This window comes from Neomonachus schauinslandi, chromosome 6 (genome assembly GCF_002201575.2).
Source record: "Neomonachus schauinslandi chromosome 6, ASM220157v2, whole genome shotgun sequence".
NCBI lineage: Eukaryota > Metazoa > Chordata > Mammalia > Carnivora > Phocidae > Neomonachus > Neomonachus schauinslandi.
Genome location: NC_058408.1, coordinates 17,671,773 through 17,681,379, shown reverse-complemented (window position 1 = coordinate 17,681,379; position 9,607 = coordinate 17,671,773). Strand labels below are relative to the sequence as shown.

General features: G+C 35.7%; 1 non-coding gene across 1 annotated transcript; it reads left to right on the top strand.

Moving 5' to 3' along the window:
• The first annotated feature begins 3,955 nt into the window (after nucleotides 1–3,955).
• LOC123325215 lies at nucleotides 3,956–4,085 on the top strand. The gene has a single exon (XR_006540315.1). It is a non-coding gene; the product is annotated as a small nucleolar RNA SNORA31 (small nucleolar RNA).
• The last annotated feature ends 5,522 nt before the right edge of the window (nucleotides 4,086–9,607 follow it).

The following is a 9,607-nucleotide window of genomic DNA, read 5'->3' as shown; positions in this document are numbered from 1 at the left end:
TCAAAAAGAAAAAAAAAAAGAAAAAAGACAGTTGAAAAAATTAACTTTGAAAGACTACAGAATCATGGTAAAAAAGCCATGAATTCTATGTGCAGTAGTCCCCTACAGCTGGAGTTCTGCCGTTCTCATTGATGGATAAACTTGATCTTGGCTGGCTGTTCTCGCTGATCTTCTGGGGAGGGGCCTGTTGCCGTGGTTTCCAAATGTCTTTGCCGGAGGCGGAATTGCCCCGCCCTTGCCCCCTCCCAGCTAAGTAATCTGCTCAGGTTTGCTCTCCGGGGCTTTTGTTCCCTGCAAGCTTTCCGTACAGCTTTGGAGGCGGAGAGTGAAAATGGCGGCCTCCCAATCTCCGCCGCGGAGGAGCCGAGAACTCGGGGCCCCGCTTCTCAGTGAGACCCCAGAGAAAAGCCGTCAGTCACTCCCGTCTCCCCGGTCTCCAGCCGCACTCCGTGCTCACCCGGCCTGTGACCGCGCGTTTCTATCTCTGGCACCCGACCCCGGGTGGAGTCTCCAAACCCAGCAGATCCCTGCGGCGCACTCCCGCGCAGCTCCTCCCAGGGGAGGAAGGTGATTCTCCCCGGATCTGCCGCTTGTTGGGTCCCTGCTGGAGGAGCAGTGGCCTGACTGTGCCGCGGATCGTGGTTTATGGCAACCCCGAGCTGAGAGCCCCCGCCTGGGCTCCGCCTCTGCAGCCGGCTTCCCTGCTCCGATACCTGGGAGCTCTGCCACACTCAGGCACCCCCGGTCTTTCTGTGACCCGTGGATCCTGAGACCACACTGTCCCGGAGGGTTCCACCCCCCGCTTAGCCACCAGAGTGACATCCCTCAGTGGAGCAGACTTTTAAAAGTTCCGATTTTGTGCTCCGCGGCTCTATCACTTGCCAGAAGCGGCCGACGGAGGCCCCTCCCCCGCCGTCTATCCTCCCGAATATCGCCTCGGATTCACTTCTCCGCACGTCCTACCTTCCAGAAAGTGGTCGCTTTTCTGATGAGAGAGTTGTTGCTCTTCTTTTCTTCGATCTCCTGTTGAGTTTGTAGGTGCTCAGAATGGTTTGATCCCTATCCAGCTGAATTCCTGAGAGGAGACGAAATCCAGGTCTCCTACTCGTCCGCCATCTTGCTCCGCCCCCCCCCAGTCCTTTGGTTTAAATTTGTTGTCAATTCTTTGAGAAATTAAAGATAGCTGTTCTTGTTTTACAAATCTAGTCTTTACAGGATCAGAAGTGTAGCTTCAGAAACAAATCAAAGTCCACCAATTCTTTTTACCAATCCCAAAACCTTCTCTATGTATCTCAAAAGGCTTTAAATATTGGCCTTATAGAATCAAAGTCCTTCTTGGAGGAACTTGCACTTTTCTTCTGTGACCTTGAGATGTAAATATTCCATAGGGTTTTGTCCAGAACTCTTATCTAGTCCATCTCTTTGACATACAAATTTCAGGGGGTAATTGTTATTGGAAGGAGAATAAAAGGAGGAAAGGTTATTTGAAAAATCCAACTGCTTTTATAAATTAGTGAGTTTTGTGTTATACCCATTTCATGGCAGAAACTTAAAAGATGGGAATTCCAAAGTTTCTCTTTGTGTCTGTCTCTACGTTCAAGTGTGTCTATGATTATGTGTATTGTAGATGTGTGATATTTCCTACACCCAGGTGATATTGCCAAAATTAATTTGCAAAAGAGTTATATGTAATTGTAGGGAAAATTAAGTACTTATATAAATTAAATCCTCAGAAATGTAATAGAAACTTAATCCAAATGAATTTCAGGTTCATGGGATCTGGGAAAATATTCAGTATTAAAGCTAGTTTGAGCTTGTTCATTTAATTAAAACAAGCATGTCTTTAGAGTTAGCAGTAATACTTTCATTCTACCTAGGCTTACTGAAGGTCAAATGAGGTCATGTTATCTCTTACAGAATTTGTCAGCAAAAAAGATAAGATGATAGCTACTTAATGTCTTATGAAATTTTAATGACCAACTTAATAATTAAGAAGTGACGTAAATAGAGATATATAAGATAAAAGTTTATAAAGAAACTTTTCAGCAATATTTATGTCTGAAGTAGTTCCCTTAAATCTTTTTGGTAATTTAAAACTTTAGAGTTTTGCTAAGTTACCCTAGCTGATGGATAGTCATTAAATATCTAGATCATTTCCAAATAAGATCAATTACTGAAATAGTCATTACTGAACATAGGTTTATCCACTTTTAACTTCTTATCACAGAAAAACTAAAAGATATTTGACTGCTTTAGTGCTACATTGAAAAATTGAAAAAGGCCTATGTTCTAGAATTTATGAAAGGTATTCATAAATTTGTCAGTCTAAAGAATGCTGGTATAACAGTTCACAATGGCTTATTTAGTTTTCATTACAAATTACAGTTTCTAAGTGTTAAGAATTCGAATTAATTATGTAACTAAAGCTTTTAAAATAATAAGGGAAACATCCTTATATGCAAAGTATATAAAATGTTTATTTTGTTAAGGAAAGAGAAAGTTGTCAAAGGTCTGTGGAATAGGAATCTTTGGAAAGGATATGTGTGTGTGTGTGTGTGTGTGTGTGTGTGTGTGTGTGTGGTCAGGACTGGCTAAGATTGGAATGAATTTAAGTTAGTGAAATAGTTTTAATATCAAAAGTGAGATGGTACAAAACTAAATTTTTTTTTTCTCTCTCTCTTGTAGGAAGCATTTCTTTGTTTATAATTGATTGAGATAAGTCAGTGTAAAAGTAGTGAGATACGAGATATATCCAAGTTAGAGATGATGGTGGTTTGGAACATGGGGTAAATGTAGAGGTAGAGAGAAAAAAATAATTAGACTTTGGGCAATTTTGAATTAACAGGATTCCTCAAGAGATTGTTTTATACTAAAGAAGAAGGATCATGATGACTGAGGTTTTCAGAAGGAACTACTGGAAAGACAGAGCTAACTTTATTAAATGCTTTGGGTGAAGATTTTGGCAGCTGAGGATATATTATGTTTGAGTTGTCTGTTAAATGTCTAATTGGAGATGCTGAGTAAGCATTTGGATATATAAACCTGGGAGAATTGTCTGGAGATTAAAAATTAAAAATCATTGTCACATTTTTTTTTCTAGACACGTTATCTGCTTGGTTGCAGGCAAGAATTAGACCAAGAGTTAGATTTCACTAATATTGTAGTTTTGCAGTAAAGATCCATAAAGGAAGGGAAATATAAATAAGTTGAAGTTGCATAAGATCTAGTAATTTTAGTGGTTGACCATTAACATTAATTTGTGTGAGGAATATAGAGAGGAGAGTTGATGGATTCTAGACAATAAAAGTTTGATAGAAAGAGCAGATCATTGTTCATGTTAGAGCTAACAGTTTGTTGGATCTAAGGAGGTGAGGGGAAATAAAAAAAGTGGTAAGCCGGGAGAGAGCTATAAGAAATTGAAATTGGAGAGAGGTCAAATTGAGTATCTCTTATAATAGTTGTTCATTTTATTTTTTGTTTAAAGACTTTTTATTTCGTTATTTGAGAGAGAGAGAGAGAGTGAGAGACAGAGAGAGCATGAGCAAGGGGGAGCGGTAGAGAAATAGGGAGAAGCAGACTCCCCACTGGAGAAGGGAGCCTGATGTGGGACTCAGTTCCAGCACCCTGGGATCATGACCTGAGCCAAAGGCAGACAGTTAACTGACTGAGCCACCCAGGAGCCCAATTCTTGTTTATTTTTTATTTTTTTTTAATTTTTTTTTTGAAGATTTTATTTATTTATTTGAGAGAGAGAGACTGAGAGAGAGAGCACATGAGAGGGGGGAGGGTCGGGAGGGTCAGAGGGAGAAGCAGACTCCCTGCCGAGCAGGGAGCCCGATGCGGGACTCGATCCAGGGACTCCAGGATCATGACCTGAGCTGAAGGCAGTCGCTTAACCAACTGAGCCACCCAGGCGCCCCCAATTCTTGTTTATTTTTTAAAAAATTATGTAAAAATGCATCTGTTTGACAGACCTGGAGCAGTTCCTGTCTGCTGCTAAGGTTTCCACTAGAGATGCAAGAAAAAAGTATCCTCGCGCCATCTGTCTCATTATGGCAGTCAAGATTCAATGGGGGAGTACACGGAAAAACCAGAAGAATTTCTGCAACTCAGAAGTAACCTTGTCAACAATGAAATCTTGTTTTACTCCAAAATAAAAAAAAAAAAAAAAAAAGTAAACAGAAAATTTAAACTATATTTCATATTTATGTAGACATTAATATCAAATATTCAAAACAAAAATACTTATATAATGTACATTTTTATAATATAAAAAACAGCAAATCTTTTAAAAATAGAAGAATAGTCCTATTTTTCTAGATACACTGGTTTGGGGACAAATGGAGATGAGCATAACAAATTGAACATTATTATCAAACAGCAATACATTCACTGAATAAAATTGAAAAATATATATATCTGGTGTTGTCAATCATAAACAATTAAATAAACATAATTAAATTATAAATATTATTTTTTTTAAGATTTTATTCATTTATTTGAGACAGAGACAGAGAGAGCACAAGCAGGGAGGAGGGTCAGAAGGAAAGGGAGGAGCAGACTCTCTGAGCAGAGAGCCCGGTGCAGGGCTCGATCCCAGGACCCTGAGATCATGGCCTGAGCCAAAGGCAGATACTCAACTGACTGAGCCACTCAGGTGCTCTAAGTTATAAGTAATTATGCCTAAATTTACAGAAAATAATTTCATAACCAGAACTTATCACTTATATTTACATGACATTTAAATAGTTTTTGAACATTTATCTAACAATAATTATTTTCACACAAAGATTTTTAAGGTTGATGGAACAGAGACTTACAAATGAGAAAACTGAGAAACAATTTAGATTTCCCACAGTCACTCAACTGGTGTTTTCCATAATTGGAGGAAGTGTAAAACTTAGTGCTGGCAAGAATGTAAGATAATTTTATTTAAAGTCCTGAATTTACAAAGAAAAAACTGAGACACAGAATGATTAGTCACTTACTCGGGTTGCTTCCTGAGCACACTTAACATCTGGAAACTTGCCTTTATAAAGTAAGTTTTTCAATGGAAATAGTGTATGGAAATTCTCATTAAGATATTAGTTTATTTTTGGAGAAAGGCAAGATTAGATCCATATAATACAAGTGTATCAACAAATTTGCCTCAGATTTTATTTTTTTCTCCCTAATTTAGTTATGTTTAAAGACAACTGAGGGGGATGATGAGTTGAGGGGGAAGATTAAATGAATACACACAATTTGAGTCTGTGTCTCTAGTGTAGCAGAATGCATGTTTTATCTTGACAATTTTGTCAAGACCCTATGCAGATAAAAGTGAAAAGGTAGTAATAATAAATATAAAATAATAATAAAGACAAAAGATGAAAAGAAATTTTATTTTAGGCCTTAAAGCAAACTAACTTGAAATATAATATGTGATCTATCTAGTTAACACACTTTCTTCTCTCCCAAAATGTTTGAACAATTTTGATTTTTGCCCTTTGTGATTGTTTCTGCAATAGCACCAAATCTGGTGAGTTTCCTTTTTATTTGCATAATGTTGTGTCTAGAAAGGAAATTCAAAGCACATTGAAGATTTTTGGGCAGGTTGATATTTATAATCATCTTTTTCATCACTAAAATGCTGTTTATTATATACTAACCAACATATGCAAAACTTTTTGCTTCACATAAAATGCAGTAATTATCTTGTAGGATATGTTTTTCATTCTAGTTAAATGAGTCTACTGTCATTATATTGTGGCATTATTGCCACTATAACTTCAAGAAAAATAAGGGCTTGAAATATTTTGAAAGGGCTCTAAATGTACGTATAATTATTTAAGACTAGTGATGAGAAAGCAAGCACACAACTGAAATTCCTTCAATTAGTAATTATATGGGTATAAATATAGACAGAGTTGAAGGAGATTGATTGATGATTGATTGATTTGCTGGTCACATTATTTCTTTAGCATTGTTACTTATTTTCCTAATGACCCTGTTCCAATAAATAACCCCTGGGCATTCCCATAGAGAGCTGGCCATTCTGTGCTCTCAGATATTCTGCCATGTTCATACAACATTAGGTTGAGTGGGTTTATCCTACATAAAAGAAAAAAATATATATAAAATAAAACTACTTTTTCTTTTCATCTATGAGCTTAAAAGATATTAAAGCAAGAACAGTAACTTCCCAAATCACAAATTTTGCCATTGAATAAGAAAGAAAGCCAATTAGTATAAAACTCCATCTGGGGGAAAAAACGAAATGCCTAATTTAGCTATCTTTAAAAGACATTTTTCAACAGGTTTCTAATTAATCACTGCAAACTTCTCATTAATGAGTTCCTATTTCAGTTCAAGGGAGGTAGTAGAACCTATTTAAGTACAGAAATAATTATAGTTGAGAGTCTAAAATGGAATATTATGCAAGAATTTTGTTGTTACTATTGTAATTACTATTATGGCAAACTGTCAGTTAACAATATGTAACAATATATTGATTTTTACTTTTTAACCTAGACTCTGGTAAAATATTAATAATGTATATTATGCATCAATTCTATCAAATATTTGTTTGACAAAAAAACAACAAAGCTTATATAATTAATCCCAGATATTGAGAAAAAGTTCTTTATTTTCCAAAAATAAAACAGAATTAGGATTTACAAATCTCATCTAATGACTCAAAGTTTCAGTAATTATTTGAGCATAGTATTTGGACCTAGCCTTATACTAAAATGGAAGGAGTAGGACAAAAAATAATAATTAACTCCTATCACTTTCTTATAAGTACATGAATATTTTGCAAAACATAATAAGATTTCCTAACTTACAGTAAATGGTATCTCTACTTGTTCAAGTTTCACAGATATTATTATAAGAAAAGTACTATAAAACAATTCAGTTTAAAAAAAATCTAAGAATGTCATTTGTTTTAGGAATATTTTGTTTCCGTCAGTGTACAACATATATATACAATTTAGTCATTCTCGATTATAATTTAAATCATATTTAAAATTATATAAATAATAGGTTTTTTTATATTGAGGTAAAGTTAATATACAACCCTATATAAGTTTCAGGTATTCATTATAATTCAATATTTGTATAAACTATAAATTGATTACCTCCTTTAAGTATAATTACCATTCATTACCATACAATAGATCCCTTCACCCAATTTGCCCACCCCCAACCCCATTCCTCTCTGGTAACTACCAATGTGTTCTCTGCACCTATGAGTTTTGTTTTGTTTCAACTTCCACATATAAGTGAAATCATATGGTATTTGTCTTTCTTCTTCTGACTTATTTCACTTAATGTAACACTCTCAAGGTCAATATAAACAATTGTTATTCAAGGAGGCAGAATTGTATAATATTTGTATGCTAGACAAGGCATAGTTTATATCATGGGCAAATCTTAAGAAAATAATAGAAGAAAGACAGTACACCAAATACTACTAATACTTGAATTATTTCTTGCTTCTTGAGGTAGGTCTGTATTGCTATTTATTTCCATGTTAGGATTGTTTTCCTGCATCCCAAAGCTTTTGGACAGTTGTGCTTTCATTTTCATTTGTTTCCATGTATTTTTTTTTTTTATTTCTTCTTTGATTTCCTGGTTGATCCATTTGTTTAGTAGCATGTTGTCTAAGCTCTATGTATTTGTGGTCTTTCCAATTTTTTTTCTTGTGGTTGACTTTGAGCACTGCGGTCAGAAAAGGTTCATGGTATGACTTCAATCTTTTTGTATTTGTTGAGGCCTGTTTTGTGACCTAATATGTAATCTAATTTAGAGAATGTCCCATGAGCACTTGAAAAGAATGTGTATTCTGCTGTTTTAGGATGGAATATTTTAAATATATCTGTTAAGTCCATTTGGTTCAGTGTGTCATTCAAAGCTATTGTTTCCTTGTTGATTTATGTTTAGATGATCTGTCCACTGGTATAAGTGGGTTGTTAAAGTCCCCTACTATTATTGTGTTATTATCAATGAGTTCCTTTATGTTTGTTACTAACTATTTTATATATTTGGGTGCTCTCCTGTTGGGTGAATAAATATTTATAATTGTGATGTCTTCTTGTGGACTGTTCCATTTATTATGAGATAGTGCCCTTCTTTGTCCTTTGTAACTGTCTTTGTTTTGAAGTCTAGTTTGTCCAAAATAAGTACTGCTTCTCCAGCTTTCTTTTGATGGCCATTTGCATGATAGATGTTTTTCCATCCCCTCACTTTCAATCTGCAGGTGTCTTTATGTCTAAAATGAGTTTCTTGTAGGCAGTATATAGATGGGTTGTGTTTTTATCCATTTTGAGATCCTATGTCTTTTGATTGGAGTGTTTTGTACATTTACATTCAAAGTAATTATTGATAGATATGTATTTATTGTCATTTTATTACTTGTTTTGTACATTTTATTTATTGTTTCTGGAGATTTTCTCTGATCCTTCTTGTCTTTGTCACTTCTGGTCTCTCCTTTCCACTCAAAGAGTCCTCTTTGATATTTCTTGCAGAGCCAGTTTAGTGGTCATGAACTCCTTTAGTTTTTGTTTGTCTGGGAAATTTTTTATCTCTTCTATTCTGGGTGATAGCCTTGCTGGTTAAAGTATTCTTGGCTACAGATTTTTCCCATTCAGCACTTTGAATATATCATGCCACTCTCTTCTGGCCTGCCAGGTTTCTGTTGAAATATCTCTAGCTAGCCTTATGGGTTTTCCCTTGTAAGTTAATGACTTCTTTTGTCTTGCTGCTTTTAAGATTTTTCTTTATCATTATGTTTTGCAAATTTAATTACAATATGTCTTGATGTTGGCCTACTTTTGTTGATTTTTATGGGAGTTCTCTGTGCCTCCTGGATCTAGATGTCTGTTTCCTTCCCCAGATCAGGGAAGTTTTCAGCTATTATTTCTTCAGATAAATTTTCTGCTCCCTTTTCTCTCTTTCTTCCTCTTTTGGAACTCCTATAAAACAAATGTTATTACATTTGATAGAGTCCCTGAGTTCCCTGAGTCTATTGACATTTTGCATGATTCTTCTTTCTCTCTTTGTTCAGCTTCATTGCCTCCCATTACTTTGTCTTCTAGATCATTAATTCATTCCTCTGCTTCTTCCAGCCTATTTTTCATTGTATCAGGTATGTTTGTAATCTCACTTATTGCACTTTTGATCTCTGATTGATTCTTTTTTTCACTCCTTTATCTCTATGGTAAAGGTCTCACTGATGTTTTCTTTTTTATTTTTTTTTTAAGATTTTATTTATTTTACTTGAGGGAGAGAGGGAGAGAAAACAGGCAGGGGGAGCAGCAGAGGGAGAGAGAGAAGCAGACTTCCCACTGAGCAGGGAGCCCAATGTGGGGCTCGATCCCAGGACCCTGGAAACATGATGTGAACCAAAGGCAGATGCTTAACCGACTGAGCCACCCAGTTGCCCCTCACTGATGTTTTCTTTCCTTTTCTCAAGCCCAGTGAGTATCCTTATCATTGCTTTAAATTCTCCAAAAACATGTTTTCCTTATATCTGCTTTACTTAGATCTCTGGCCATGGCCTCATCTTGTTCTTTCATTTGGGATACTTTCTTCTGCCTTTGCATTTTATCTAAGTCTCTGCCTCCCC